The sequence below is a fragment of the Apostichopus japonicus genome, chromosome 7 (assembly GCF_037975245.1).
Source record: "Apostichopus japonicus isolate 1M-3 chromosome 7, ASM3797524v1, whole genome shotgun sequence".
NCBI lineage: Eukaryota > Metazoa > Echinodermata > Holothuroidea > Aspidochirotida > Stichopodidae > Apostichopus > Apostichopus japonicus.
This window is the reverse complement of record NC_092567.1, coordinates 8,324,377-8,340,121: the sequence shown is the minus strand read 5'-3', so window position 1 is coordinate 8,340,121 and position 15,745 is coordinate 8,324,377. Positions and strand designations below refer to the sequence as shown.

At 43.2% G+C, this 15,745-nt stretch overlaps 1 protein-coding gene and 1 long non-coding RNA gene across 3 annotated transcripts in view; one reads left to right on the top strand and one right to left on the bottom strand.

Moving 5' to 3' along the window:
* LOC139970184 (NLR family CARD domain-containing protein 4-like) overlaps nucleotides 1-15,745 on the bottom strand; it is a 43,795-nt gene that overhangs the window by 4,927 nt on the left and 23,123 nt on the right. The window lies entirely within an intron of this gene.
* LOC139970101 (uncharacterized) lies at nucleotides 402-10,316 on the top strand. 2 transcript variants are annotated; one of them, XR_011793999.1, is made up of 7 exons: nucleotides 402-685; nucleotides 1,663-1,830; nucleotides 3,435-3,579; nucleotides 5,271-5,370; nucleotides 6,719-6,804; nucleotides 8,188-8,289; nucleotides 9,499-10,316. It is a non-coding gene; the product is annotated as an uncharacterized lncRNA (long non-coding RNA). The 2 variants fall into 2 exon arrangements; XR_011793998.1 differs by having other exon boundaries at nucleotides 403-685; nucleotides 1,660-1,830.

Here is a 15,745-nt window from a genome sequence, read left to right as displayed (position 1 = left end):
GGGGCAGGGAAGGGTGTACACCTGTAGCTGTGCTTTACCATCATATTTGTTTTCATGATTTGCATATTGCGTTTTCATTATATATTTTGTGCCGGACCCCTTTTTATGTTTGGACTTCGGAAGATCTGTTGTGAATAGTCAAGAGGCCGTCCAAATTGTAATTTGGTGAGTTGCAGTGTAATAACTAAGTTTTTTTTTTTATCTTTTCCATAAGACCTATACGCTACGACCCATAACACGTATACACTTCAAGCGGCTGTACAGTATTCTATGAAAGCAATATTACCAGAAAATTATCGAGGTGCAAATGATGAATTACCGTTTTGCAGCATGTAGTCGAAGTTCTCACTTTTAGATCTAATGAATTTGCTATTATCTTGTAAATACTCTAGCTATAATATCAGCTAGAAAATTGATCATTTATCTGAAAAAGAGGGGAATTTCCCTCGTAGCCAATGGAAACGACTTGAACAAGTCTCATCTTCAGAATCTAAACAAACCAACGACACAGTGTAAAGCAGCGTTTGAAGAACGGTTGTATGGTTGTACTTCTCTGTTTGTTTAACGTGATTCCCCGAAGCTACAGTACTGGCTTACTAATATGAAGATATTGCAATATATTTCAGATGGTGATACTGAAAGAAACAGACGGAGTATATTGCAATTGTCAAAGAAGAAATCCCACGTATGTCTTGTGTTCCTTTCATATTGTTAGGCTATGTACCTACAAGGACAGGGACATCATAACGTTGAAGTTATGGCTTAGGTCGTCTCTAGTCATATAAGAAAAGTGCAGCCTAACTTAGGCCTAGTCCAATGGTTTTAGTTAATGTATTCAATAGTCCGCAATGCCAGCATAAAGCGTGACCTATGCCCAGCACAATGTAGGAATAGCTGAAATATGGTGATGCTAGCCTGCTAGTGTTAGATGGTGAAAAGTTGAAGGGGAGGGTTTCCTCCCTCAGAATACTTCGATCATATTAGTTTATTAAAGAAGTGTTCGACACTTGCGAGATCATCCAACTGTCTGAAAGGTTTTAGTCACAAACTTAAAGTACTCTGAAATTGTTTCCTCTCCTGGGATGTTGTGGGTTTAAGTGCTAACCTGTCAGTGAGTAAAGGTCAAATGAAATGCAAGGTTTTCCAGAGATTGAGATTCAATATTCCATATCATATGCAAACATTATTGTAGTTTGTGTCACCCATAATACTGCAGTGCTTTACCCACCCTTACTGGCCCAAGACAACCCATTATTGGAACATATCCAGAATATCCAGGCTTTGTGCTGGTAATGCTCATTTCCTATTGACGTATCTTCAGCTTCAATATCACAAATCAAATTTCACTTTTACATAATTTACTTACTAAAAGTGTATGGGTCTTTTACAGCTATCATGTAAAGTTGATTGCCCACAAAGACTGCTGTAGTGTCACATTGCTATCTGAATGCAAAAATTCCTAAGAACGTTCAAAAAGCTTTAGAAACCAAACACTTTAATACTGAATAATCAATAAATTAAAAAGATCAATGATTGGATCAAAGTGGAACTGCTACCAGGGTTTTTTTTGTTGTTGTTAGTATCCTTTTGTGTCTGATGTCTTCTGAAATTTTTGAATAACTAAAATGATTTCATGTTAGTGTTTCACTTTTGATTTAGAAGTCACTGTGACTCGAACAGCTCCATGATGTAATAATCCAACCGTAGGAAGAAACCCTCTGGTGAATATGAAGACAGAGACTGTACCGGATAGAGGAGATTAGGACCTATGAACCTATCAAGCTTCTTCAGTATCCTACACTTCTTGATGCACAGAGTTCCATAGGAATGGTAAGAATGAAGTAAATCTGGTTTGTTGTGACTTGATTCACCAAACTGTTGGCTAGCAATCATAGTTAAGGAATTTAAATTCCCCTGCAACCCTTGATCAATATCATGTCATGATAACATGTCTTCCTTGCATATTTGAGAGCTAAATACTGTTTAAAATAAACACATTTAGAGGGCATTCAATCATATACAAGCATCCACTTGGGTGGTGAGCACTTGCCCCCCCCCCCATGGGCTCCACTAGGGCTGCAAAATCACTATCAGAGAAAATTAAATATCTGAAAAGTGAAAATGTCGCAGCTAAAGTCCACAGGGACTCCCACCAGGGCTTAGATTTACTTCATAGAAATTACATTTTTTTTCTCTAACATGTATTTGAATGCACTTTGAACTCAATACAAGAGGACAAGAAGTCTCAGAGATGTTACAGAGTTCTTCTGACGCACCCAGCTAGGGCTCAGATATATATATTCCACAGAGTAAAATCAGATTAAGTATTTCTATTACTGACATGTCCTCAAGTGCTCAAAATTGCTAGCAGATTCCAGAAACTATGTGAAAATACTGAAGATTTGGAGAGCTTTGCAGTACCCTTGTAAGTCCAGCCACTATAAACAGAAAACACAATTGGAAATACTTCCTACTAATCTGAGTATATATGTAGCTGTGAATACATAATTGTCACTTGTGCTTGTTTAATTTTTAAACATTGCTTTGCCAGACACTGCAGTTGGTTTTAAAAAAATCTAATTGGTCTCAAACTGATCTAACTTCACCAACTTGGTACAGTGGCTTAATAGGGACATAGGAAAACTAAATAAGTGTCCCAAATATTAACATTTTGACTTATCTCAAGATATGACTTAAAAGTCAAAATTCTGACATTTTTGTATTACCTCATTAGTCAAAATTTTAACTTCATCATCTCAAAACTTTCTTAACTCAATATTTTAAGGTTACAAGTGTCTTCATCTGCCAAATTTGTAGAACTGGCCATATTGTATGGCTATTGACCAGCTGAACAGGGTACTTTATAAACCTTTGGTGATCAAAAATTATAGAAAGAGACCCCCAGAGAGTGGTGTAACTAAGTCAGTGTAGGCAATGCAGTCTCCAGGGGCCTGGTGCCATTAAATGAAGAAAAATAATATAAAACACCCATCCACCACATCTACACACTAACTTAGATATTATTATCTCCTTATGAGTGGAAATTCAAAAGAGATTTTGTCCTCAATAGGAAAGAGAGGTGCGAAATCTCACATATTTCTCAGTCAAGCCAAAACCATGCATGGTTGGGTTCGTGTGAGGTTGGACTCTCCTTTGGGAGCTCATTTATATCACTGCACCACACCTTTATATGCCACTTCCACTAACAACGGACAATCCGGTTCAAGTTTGATGGTTAACTGGTTCATTGTTTTTACACTTAATACCTGGTTACTGGCAACTGAAGTGTACTTTCCTACCTCTGGATTTTTTCGCTGAATGTCCATGTATACAGGCCAGAGACATACACACATCTTTTTCTTACTGACATTCTCAATTTCTCCTATAATTAGGACTTAAATCTCATTCACATCACTTTCTTTTCTCTTCATTAGGTTAATTATGAAGCCAGCTATTAGAGGATCACCTATTCCACCTGTAGTTACCAGTTTTTGATGGAAGTGTTCATACTGTGCTGACAAAGACGATGAATGGTTCATCAGCTGATATTTCCTCCTTGTGATGGTAATCACATTAATGGTAAGTGTAGAACAGTAATGATAATGTTTCAAATATGTGAGGTAGACTTTTTGAATAGCCTCGCAGATCAAGGAATACTCTTTAATCTCCATTCACTCTCACTAAAAGAATTTTATATAAAGTTTTAACTGATCCACTCAAAATACAACTGACAGAATTAATCCCTAGTAAGGACAATAACATGATTGGATTCTTGCTGGATTAATCCAGTACTTGGTATGGTTGTAATGAGCTTGCCATTACACAATTAACTGCCTAAACACCCTCTGGTACATTTTACAATATGTCAAACTGAAATAAAATTGCCTCCCAGACTCAAATGAATAAAGGCCTCTAGAACTCCTGACAATCCCAGAGTGGTAAGACTGGAAGACAACTTGTTGGTTTGTATGAAAGTACAGTAGTTTGGGTTACCCACAAATAAGTCTTCTGTTTAGATATTTATTTTCTTCAGATTAAAACCAAAAACTTGAAATACCATTTTAGATATTTCATAATGCTGTAGAAACATTAAAGAAGTCAACTCAGTCTGTATCGCTGAGCTTTGAGTTAGAGGTATTTGTAATGAACACTCCATCAAACAAAAACAAGAAACCTTGATTAATTTAGGTAGGTCACACAAAGGTCACACAACTATGGATATAATCTTGAACTTTAATGTACTTTGTTTGTTATGATGTTTATTTACTGTAGTACAGTAGAGATGACTGTTTTAAGCATTTGCTTACATATATATTGGAAATATGATTTGAAATGTAATTGGACAGTAAAATGCAAATCACCTCCACCTTTGGTATTCATCTCAAAGGTGTCTTTCATATCAGCTGAAGATTATGGTTGGGTTTGTATCTAATTTACTTCTTTGATATTTTTCTCCAAACTACTGATAAACTGTCACACACCAGTTCTTAGATTCACAATCACATCTTGTAAGGCTAAAGAAGCATTATTCAAGTAAGGTGTACACAAAACCAGTGACATTGAGAGCCAGGCACAGTTAAATGCACAGTTGTGTCACCAGATCCACTTTTTTTAAGTCTTTGTTTATCCAAAGTTTAAAGTATATCAATCTTTATCACATATTTCACTGGGCACTTAGCTGACGTACAACTGTAGCCTCCACCCAACCCTCACCCTCTCACAACAGGACTGCACCGAACAACATGTTATGAAATAACAGTATATATGTCAAAGTCTGCAGATAGAAAAATATGTACTTTAACTCAATCAATTAGAGTACAATGTCATCATTTCAGAAATCCTACAAATTCATCAACCTATAGACAGTCCAGTGTTATTGCCTAAAGTTTGTATTGAAGATTCCATGCTTGTCTCAATTTTAAGTTAATGTTTCTTTATATTTCAATTAGCTTGGTATTACTGTAGGTGAGCTGTATACACACTTTGGGAAGCATTATGAGACCTTGAACTCATCTTGTACAGTCTACAGTATATATTTGTATTCTGGTTGCATTAGTTTCTTTACATTGTTATTATAATTATAACTGAGTGATTTATTTTGAAACTGCAGTAGCATTTTGCTGCATACCATATGTTTATATCAGCTGTGTTCTGTGTTTGACAATGCTACATGGTAGAATGCTGCTACTTGCAGACCCGATGATGAAAATTTACCTGAATAATAACATTATAATTGATCACCAAATGCAGTTTTTTTTTCTCATCATCAGGTAAACTGGAATTATTCAGTCCTGAGACCAGCCTTTTTAGGGCTTTACCATATCCGGATTACAGCTCTTGGAAGAAATGTGTACAGTTAACATGAGCAGGGTAATGATTGTATGGTCCACCAACTGATTCTTACCCACCCACCCCTGCCCCCTCCTCCCCTCCTCCATGAAAATGAAAGTGGTATTTTAATATTTTTACTCCATGACGTATCAGATGATCCCTCAAGGGAAATTTCCCCACCGGAAAGTCTATCATCCAGCACCCCCCCCCCCAACTCCCTTCAATTCAAATCACTGTTAAAACAAGACATAACATATAAACAATCTAGTTAGAATACTGCTAAAGTTTGTGTCTTAGACTCAGGGATTCTGTGAGACCTCTTTTGTTCAGTATTTCTCTAATTGTAGCATCATCTCTACAAATTGTATCATAATTGTAGGTTTCAAGAGGATGAAATTCTGATGCCAAGTACATCTCTAATCTCTCAAATCTGACCAATTTTTAATGGTCATTAGCATCCATTTTTTCATGATGCAGCACTTTCATTCCTGTCACTGTGTGAGCATATAATGCTAATGAAGGCTTTCAATTATCACAGCCTCCAGGTTGAGTGGATATTATGTAATTTATGACAAGTTCCACCTATCCCATCATATTAAATATGCCATGAATAATGCTAGGTATTGACTATTGCACTATGACAAGCAACAGTTTATGATTCTATCACAGAAGATCATACAACACAATATGACAATCACTTAGCATGTTATGTCATCTGTAATCTTTAATGCATTTGTATGATTTTTCTGTTCTTAAAGTTATTGTGTAATTCAGTAATTCTGTTATAACAGTGTGTTTGGGTAGGGAGGGGGAGGGGTGCATCATGTTGCTGTATATTGGCAAAATTGGAAATGAAGTTACTGGGAAAGTTGTGAAAGCAAAAACACTAACATTTATGTAATAGAGCAGCCTCTGCTTCACACTGGTATACAGATAGTTTGAAAAAAGCAATCTAGACCAGTAATTAGGCCTAACTTTGCTTGACTTCAAAGTAATAGAATTAGAAATTTGGTGTTCATACAAAGATGAACAACTTCATTGGCCTGCTGCACCAAAAAACGTTAAAAGTATCTAATTAGAAAGTGTGCTGACCAATTAATAGTCTTATCCATAGGATTGCAAACATGTTACCAAATTTTGCCTTTTGTTTTCTTTATGGATAAATTTCCAAAAATTATTCAACTTTAAAATAAAGCGCCTTGCAATAAAATGAATGAACCTGCAATTATTGAGTCATTTTAGCATAAGCTTGTGTATCTGTGAGCAATGGAATAACTGTTGAGTAAATATTAAAAAGGCAAACTCAGAAACAAGGGATTTTATCGTTTGCATTAAACATCTAGTTCTGATATGTTTCTTATTGTCTTTGTCTATATCTCCTGATTAGGTAAATGTGGATTAATCTTTCTTGAGACAATCTTTGGGGGTCACATGATGTGGATCTTGCACAGAATGGTTTACAATATGCTGATGGTAATGATTAGTGTATACTTAGACTATAGCAGGACTGGTAAGCTGGGTTGTAGTTATAATTAGATTTGATTCTGAAGTAGGAAGTGACTTTGTTACTGCCTAATCCTGTTGGAACAGTAAATGTTTTGAATCTTGCTTGATCAACAAACTCCCTAAGGGCCTAGGGAAGAAAATAATGGCTTCAGTCTAACATACATACACCATATATTAGGCAATACATGTCATACATTGTATTGCTTACCATTGTGTAAAAGTACACAAAGAGGTGTATGTGTTTAGTATACTGGGTCCATTTCTTTGTTTTGTGTAGCCATCATAAATGAAGGAACAAAATATTCAGATGACTTGATCCCTTCTAATTTATCAGTGTGTCATAGTGTTGGGTGGCAGGTAAGGGTAGTAATCAGTCTTAACAGCGCAGCCAGACTCCTCTGTATCGTCAGCCTACTGTAATTTCCGCAAATAATAGGCAGTAAAATGTATGGCAGGCTCATAAACAATCAATTTAATTCATAAGTGCATGTGCCCTAACAATTAAATAGAGTCACTGCACACAAAGTGAGACCCATACACACACTAAGTTAGAACCATACCCACACTAAGTTAGAACCATGTAGATTGACTAACAGGAACCATAAAAATCTCTGTTTCCATCCTAACCTTTCCTACCCTTCCCCCTCTCTGTAGATCTAAAACCCAATAAAATTGATGTGAAATTTAAATCTGAAGATAATTTAGGTTTTATGTCATTTGTCCATGAGCTATATACTAAGGGATTACAAATGGAAATCTTTAGTGGGTTTACTGTAATGTGTGGATATGTTGTTGTCAGTCAGTAATACAAAACATGCATGAACCTTCTGGACCCTATGCATGTCCTCAGAGTAAAAACCAAAGTAATTCAGAATTCAATTCTTAGCCATTGGTCAACAGTGTTGAAGGATTCTCTTAATGTGTTCTGTTTAAGATGTACATTATTTGCACTTTAGTTATAATACTGGCCATTTAAGAGATAATTCCAGCAAACTCCAGCAGATGTGTTTTCTACATTTATTTTCTGTTGCAATACTATAAAAGATAGCTCACAAAGCTGGTAGAAAATTTCCAGCAATTGTCAAAAGATGTTATTTATCGGGGCGGGGGGGGGGGGGGGTTGGCTACACAATTCTTGGGAGGTAACATGGAGTTGATCAGTCACCACTACAAGTGTTGTAATTGCTTACATCAGATGTAAACATATTCCTAAAAAGGTTACAGCTCTATAAGACACAAGGGAAGATGTTGATGTATGTTACAAAAATTATCACAGACCTTGAATTTTCTCCTTGATAAATCTAGTGAATGGAAAGTTGAATTATTGTGTATTTTCTCTTTAACTTCCAGGTGATACAGTTTCTTCTGTACATTTCCTCCAAGAAAGTGAAAGAAAAAGTCAAGCTGGGACACATCACTGATGACATAACTTCCTTTGTGGCTGTGAGTCTGGTGAGACTTTACATAATAATTTCTTAACAGTCAGTTTGTGAAATGGTAATGGGCTGTGTTGGATACCATTGATCAAATCTACAGGACATAGATGAAGACAGATTGCCTAATTAGCTCTATAAATAACATCAAATGACATTTTTAAGATTCCACTTGTTTAATTGTGTAGAGCTAACAAACTTGACTAAACACAACTACTATTGTGTAGTATGCAGTGGTGCATGGAAGATTTCTGTAAAGTGGAGACAGCTACTGATAGATACCTAAATTAACAGTTCATCAGAAAACTCCAACTTCTGTAGAAAATAAAGATTGCCCAAATGCCAGGCAAGGTAAGTTTTTTTGTAGTATGTATCTTGGTCTGATTATGATTATTATTAGTTTTACAGTCTTGTACAGGGCCGAGGCCCTTTCAAACGACTTTTACAACTTGACCCTGGTCATTGGTAAGTTGTCACACCTACACACCAAAGTGTGGACAATTCAATCAATCTCTCCTTAGGCACCACAATCTCATGTCCTCGGGGGGACTCCCCATAGGGTGCAGCCACAAACTGGCGCACACAACTATATTTACAAGTCCCCATTTATACACCTGGGTGAAGAGAGGCAATGGAGATAAAGCACCTTGCCCAAGGACACAACGCAATGATCTGGCCAGGGCTCGAACCTGTAATCCTTAGATCAATCCACTGCCTTAACCACTTGACCACAACGCCCTCCCAGGGATGTGTTTGAAATTAAGAAACTATAAAGTCGTTGAATTTATATGTGCATTGTCACCTGTGGGATACTCCCAAGATTATCTGGCATGCTGTAGCATATCAACCCAAACTTATTATCAGCATGTTGAGTTACCATGCAGGTACATAGACAGTCACAGTTTGTTGGGTACTGAGGACTAAACTGATGAATGCTGAATTCCATATTTCTAAAATGAAATACTCTTGTTGAAATCAATCAGTTACATAGAACTGTGTTATACATATAGTGAGTTCATATGTGAGAAACATTGTGTAGTGTAGCCAGCAATTTGACAGTCATCGGATACCAATGGCTTTAAATTTGCTACCATTTCTAATAAATAAATATATGTTGCCATATGTCTATCTAAGGATTCTAATTGCTGTCCACAACTTAAAGTAAGCTGTGGTCAGTCAACAATATTGTTTTGCCATGTTTTAACATTAATTTATGTTATGTTTTCAGTGTCGAGAGAGAGAGGAGTAGCAGAACCTGTTCAGTTGCTGTCCAATCCACAATATTACTCTTGTGAAACATTCCTTAAATATTATTGTAACTGAAGCTCTCTGATGCTTGCCATACACCAGACCGGCATCACTTTACAAACTTAAGAGAATTCTTATGCATTGAATCTTAGCCATTTATTTCTGTTAACCCTACATATATTATTATATATTCTATGTATCTGTTTATTCTGTTCTATGTTCTTTTCTGGTCACATTCCACCCTCATGTTTCTTGGTTTACTATATATGGTTATATTTATTATTCTGTCAATACTGCTGTTATACAATGTTGGTCGTCGTAATAAATAGAAAGAATGGCGGTTGTGTTATAAACAATACTTCCTCAAGCTGCTGAGTGATAAATATATTAAGATACTTTTATATCGTATATAAGGCCAGAGACTGTATACTTCGCTTCTGTCCATGATGTAGGCCCAACCATTCATAATTCATGTTCGCCTCTATGTGGACCGAGCATTAGCTTGAAAGGTAATGTTACACCTAATTAATAAGAATGTAATGAATTCCAATGATGGTTAGTTAAGGCTAATGATGTAATAAAACCCTCTCATGTTTATGTATATGGTTGATGATTATTCATGAGATGCTGATTATTGTGTTTACTGTTGAACTTTAATTCCTCTTTTCTTGTTTATTATTCCCAGAAAGTTTTCCGTTGTTCATTTATACTTGTATAATTATACTTTATGTATAATATTATAAATTGTTAGAGGAGTGGAGAAAGAGAGGGGAGATGGAGAGGGTGGGGATGGAGGGGTTTCAGGGAGATGGAGAGGTTTGATGGAGATGTAGGGGTTTGATGGAGATGGAGGGGTTGGGGAGTTGGAGAGGGTGGGGAATGGAGGGGTGTGAGGGAGATGGAGCGGGTTGGGGAGTTGGAGATGGTGGGGATGGAGGAGATGGAGGGGTTTGAGGGAGGGGTTGGGAAGTTGGAGAGGTTGGGGGATGGAGGGGTGTGAGGGAGATGGAGCGGGTTGGGGAGTTGGAGAAGGTGGGATGGAGGGGTGTGAGGGAGATGGAGCGGGTTGGAGATGGTGGGGATGGAGGGAGATGGAGGGGTTTGAGGGAGGGGTTGGGGAGTTGGAGAGGGTGGGGGATGGAGTGGTGTGAGGGAGATGGAGCGGGTTGGGGAGTTGGAGAGGGTGGGGATGGAGGGAGATGGAGGGGTTTGAGGGAGGGGTTGGGAAGTTGGAGAGGTTGGGGGATGGAGGGGTGTGAGGGAGATGGAGCGGGTTGGGGAGTTGGAGAAGGTGGGATGGAGGGGTGTGAGGGAGATGGAGCGGGTTGGAGATGGTGGGGATGGAGGGAGATGGAGGGGTTTGAGGGAGGGGTTGGGGAGTTGGAGAGGGTGGGGGATGGAGTGGTGTGAGGGAGATGGAGCGGGTTGGGGAGTTGGAGAGGGTGGGGAATGGCGGGGTGTGAGGGAGAATGGAGCGGGTTGGGGAGTTGGAGAGGGTGGGGATGGAGGGAGATGGAGGGGTTTGAGGGAGGGGTTGGGAAGTTGGAGAGGTTGGGGGATGGAGGGGTGTGAGGGAGATGGAGCGGGTTGGGGAGTTGGAGAGGGTGGGGAATGGAGGGGTGTGAGGGAGATGGAGCGGGTTGGAGATGGAGGGGTTTGAGGGAGGGGTTGGGGAGTTGGAGAGGGTGGGGGATGGAGTGGTGTGAGGGAGATGGAGCGGGTTGGGGAGTTGGAGAGGGTGGGGATGGAGGGGTTTGAGGGAGATGGAGGGGTTTGATGGAGATGGAGGGGTTTGATGGAGGGGGTTGGGGAGTTGGAGAGGGTGGGGAATGGAGGGGTGTGAGGGAGATGGAGCGGGTTGGGGAGTTGGAGAGGGTGGGGATGGAGGGGTTGGGGAGTTGGAGAGGGTGGGGGATGGAGGGGTTGGGGAGTTGGAGAGGGTGGGGAATGAAGGGGTGTGAGGGGGATGGAGCGGGTTGGGGAGTTGGAGAGGGTGGGGATGGAGGGAGATGGAGGGGTTTGAGGGAGGGGTTGGGGAGTTGGAGAGGGTGGGGGATGGAGTGGTGTGAGGGACATGGAGCGGGTTGGGGAGTTGGAGAGGGTGGGGATGGAGGGGTTTGAGGGAGATGGAGGGGTTTGATGGAGATGTAGGGGTTTGATGGAGGGGGTTGGGGAGTTGGAGAGGGTGGGGAATGGAGGGGTGTGAGGGAGATGGAGCGGGTTGGGAAGTTGGAGAGGGTGGGGATGGAGGGAGATGGAGGGGTTGGGGAGTTGGAGAGGGTGGGGATGGAGGGGAGATGAATGGGTTTGATGGAGATGGAGCGGGTTAGGGCGTTGGAGAGGGTGGGGGATGGAGGGGTGTGAGGGAGATTGAGAGGGTTGGGGAGTTGGAGAGGGTTGGGGATGGAGGGGTGTGAGGGAGATGGAGCGGGTTGGGGATTTGGAGAAGGTGGGGGATGGAGGGGTTTGAGGGAGGGGTTGGGGAGTTTGAGAGGGTGGGGGATGGAGGGGTGTGAGGGAGATGGAGCGGGTTGGGGAGTTGGAGAGGGTGGGGATGGAGGGGTTTGAGGGAGGGGTTGGGGAGTTTGAGAGGGTGGGGGATGGAGGGATGTGAGGGAGATGGAGCGGGTTGGGGAGTTGGAGAGGGTGGGGATGGAGGGAGATGGAGGGGTTTGAGGGAGGGGTTTGAGAGGGTGGGGATGTAGGGAGATGGAGGGGTTTGAGGGAGGGGTTGGGGAGAGGGTGAGGGATGGAGGGGTGTGAGGGAGATGTAGCGGGTTGGGGAGTTGGAGAGGGTGGGGATGGAGAGAGATGGAGGGGTTTGAGGGAGATGTTGGGGAGTTGGAGAGGGTGGGGGATGGAGGGGAGATGAAGGGGTTTGATGGAGATGGAGCGGGTTAGGGCGTTGGAGAGGGTGGGGGATGGAGGGGTGTGAGGGAGATTGAGAGGGTTGGGGAGTTGGAGAAGGTGGTGAATGGAGGGGTGTAAGGGACATGGAGCGGGTTGGGGAGTTGGAGAGGGTTGGGATGGAGGGGTTTGAGGGAGGGGTTGGGGAGTTGGAGAGGGTGGGGGGTGGAGGGGTGTGAGGGAGATGGAGCGGGTTGGGGAGTTAGAGAGGGTGGGGGATGGAGGGGTGTGATGGAGATGGATGGGTTTGATGGAGATGGAGGGGTTTGATGGAGGGGGTTGGGGAGTTGGAGAGGGTGGGGAATGGAGGGGTGTGAGGGAGATGGAGCGGGTTGGGGAGTTGGAGAGGGTGGGGATGGAGGGGTTGGGGAGTTGGAGAGGGTGGGGGATGGAGGGGTTGGGGAGTTGGAGAGGGTGGGGAATGAAGGGGTGTGAGGGGGATGGAGCGGGTTGGGGAGTTGGAGAGGGTGGGGATGGAGGGAGATGGAGGGGTTTGAGGGAGGGGTTGGGGAGTTGGAGAGGGTGGGGGATGGAGTGGTGTGAGGGACATGGAGCGGGTTGGGGAGTTGGAGAGGGTGGGGATGGAGGGGTTTGAGGGAGATGGAGGGGTTTGATGGAGATGTAGGGGTTTGATGGAGGGGGTTGGGGAGTTGGAGAGGGTGGGGAATGGAGGGGTGTGAGGGAGATGGAGCGGGTTGGGAAGTTGGAGAGGGTGGGGATGGAGGGAGATGGAGGGGTTGGGGAGTTGGAGAGGGTGGGGATGGAGGGGAGATGAATGGGTTTGATGGAGATGGAGCGGGTTAGGGCGTTGGAGAGGGTGGGGGATGGAGGGGTGTGAGGGAGATTGAGAGGGTTGGGGAGTTGGAGAGGGTTGGGGATGGAGGGGTGTGAGGGAGATGGAGCGGGTTGGGGATTTGGAGAAGGTGGGGGATGGAGGGGTTTGAGGGAGGGGTTGGGGAGTTTGAGAGGGTGGGGGATGGAGGGGTGTGAGGGAGATGGAGCGGGTTGGGGAGTTGGAGAGGGTGGGGATGGAGGGGTTTGAGGGAGGGGTTGGGGAGTTTGAGAGGGTGGGGGATGGAGGGATGTGAGGGAGATGGAGCGGGTTGGGGAGTTGGAGAGGGTGGGGATGGAGGGAGATGGAGGGGTTTGAGGGAGGGGTTTGAGAGGGTGGGGATGTAGGGAGATGGAGGGGTTTGAGGGAGGGGTTGGGGAGAGGGTGAGGGATGGAGGGGTGTGAGGGAGATGTAGCGGGTTGGGGAGTTGGAGAGGGTGGGGATGGAGAGAGATGGAGGGGTTTGAGGGAGATGTTGGGGAGTTGGAGAGGGTGGGGGATGGAGGGGAGATGAAGGGGTTTGATGGAGATGGAGCGGGTTAGGGCGTTGGAGAGGGTGGGGGATGGAGGGGTGTGAGGGAGATTGAGAGGGTTGGGGAGTTGGAGAAGGTGGTGAATGGAGGGGTGTAAGGGAGATGGAGCGGGTTGGGGAGTTGGAGAGGGTTGGGATGGAGGGGTTTGAGGGAGGGGTTGGGGAGTTGGAGAGGGTGGGGGGTGGAGGGGTGTGAGGGAGATGGAGCGGGTTGGGGAGTTAGAGAGGGTGGGGGATGGAGGGGTGTGAGGGAGATGGAGGGGTTTGATGGAGCGGGTTAGGGAGTTGGAGAGGGTGGGGGGATGGAGGGGTGTGAGGGAGATGGAGCGGGTTGGAGAGGGTGGGGATGGAGGGGTTGGGGAGTTGGAGAGGGTGGGGGATGGAGGGGTGTGAGGGAGATGGAAGGGGTTGGGGAGATGAATGAGGTGGGGATGGAGGGGTCTTGTGGGGTAGGAGGGGTTTGAGGGAGATGGAGGGGTTGAGGAGATGGAGGGGGTTGGGGAGATGGAGGGGTTTGAGAGATATGGTGGGGTTGGGGAGATAGAGGGGGTTGAGGAGATGGAAGGGGTTTGGGGGATGGAGGGGACGATGGTTATAAACGGTATTTTTTTTATCTTTCCTAACAGGGTCAGTGCATTGATCTTTACACGCAGTAGTTTAGTATTCAGGGCCGTAGCCTGCGCATGGGTAGCTGCCCTTTGAGATTTACACTTTCTAAATGAAAGTAGGCCTACGATAAATGTTCATATCATTTCTTCTGATTTAATTAGTCTGTAGTGTGCAAACTCTGAGATTCTAGGCACGTAGTGTAGGAATGGCGGTCAAGTAACATAAGGTTTACTTTAACTGCTCATCACGTATATGCACGATCTCTGATGCGACTACTGTTTCTGGTGGTTTTTCAGAGGGAGGGGGGGGGGCTGGCTGGGGCAGAGTGGGATTATAATAAAAATAAAGGTAGAGAGCTCCAAAGATTTAACCTGCATGAACAGTGTAGCAGTCTTACGTGAAACTACGGTTCACAAATATACTTATTACGTATGTTTCACTGTTATCCCCTATATTAGTGCCACAATGTTTTACTAAGAATACACGGTCCACTCACTCAGCTCATTCCCCCTCCCCTACCCACAGTAGGTCCTTAGATAGTGTCATGACGGTCCCTTTTTGGAAATGACCAACCCACTCAAATTTCTTGAGAAAGCGCCTGGTACCGTATATCCGCACATCAAAGCATCGCTATGTAACATTTGGACGATACATTCTTTCTCGATGTTCCTTAACTGCTGCTAGGAATTCTACCCAGGCTACGGCCCTGATGTTTATCTTTATTTTTATGATTTGTTGTTTCCGATGAAGTGAATGTGCCTAAATTCCAAATAGTGCTTTTCAAATGTATTTATAATACCATATGTGTGCATGTTGTATATGTCTGGATAACTAGATAACCTTGTGTTCAAAGTTTAGATGTTTCCTTTTGGGTTTAAGTTTAAATCTGAATAATCATGATTAATGCCATAAGTTACATCAGGAGGTGAAATAGATAAGTCTTTTTAATTCAAGGCTAATCTTGTCAAATGTGACTTTTATTAAATATATTTATGAATGACAAATCAATTCAGGCACTAAACAGAAGTAAACCTGAAGATTTGTAGAGTCCGACTCCTGGACCACTGGCGGGGATTCGCCCCTGAACCCCACCCAAAAAGGCTTTGCGGTTTATTCATGTTTCCTATTTATGCCCCCCCCCCCCCACCCATCTCTCAATTCGGATTGATGCTCCTGATCAGAGCATTTTCTATTTTAGCTTAAAGCAGCTGGTTGTGTGTGTAGCTTTATCTCCTATGCCTATATACTGGTGAACTAATCTCTGTCTACTGTTAATTTGTAGAAATAACTGATTAGTGAAACAATATGTTCGCAAAACTCGAGTCTGTCACATCTCAAAACAAAGGA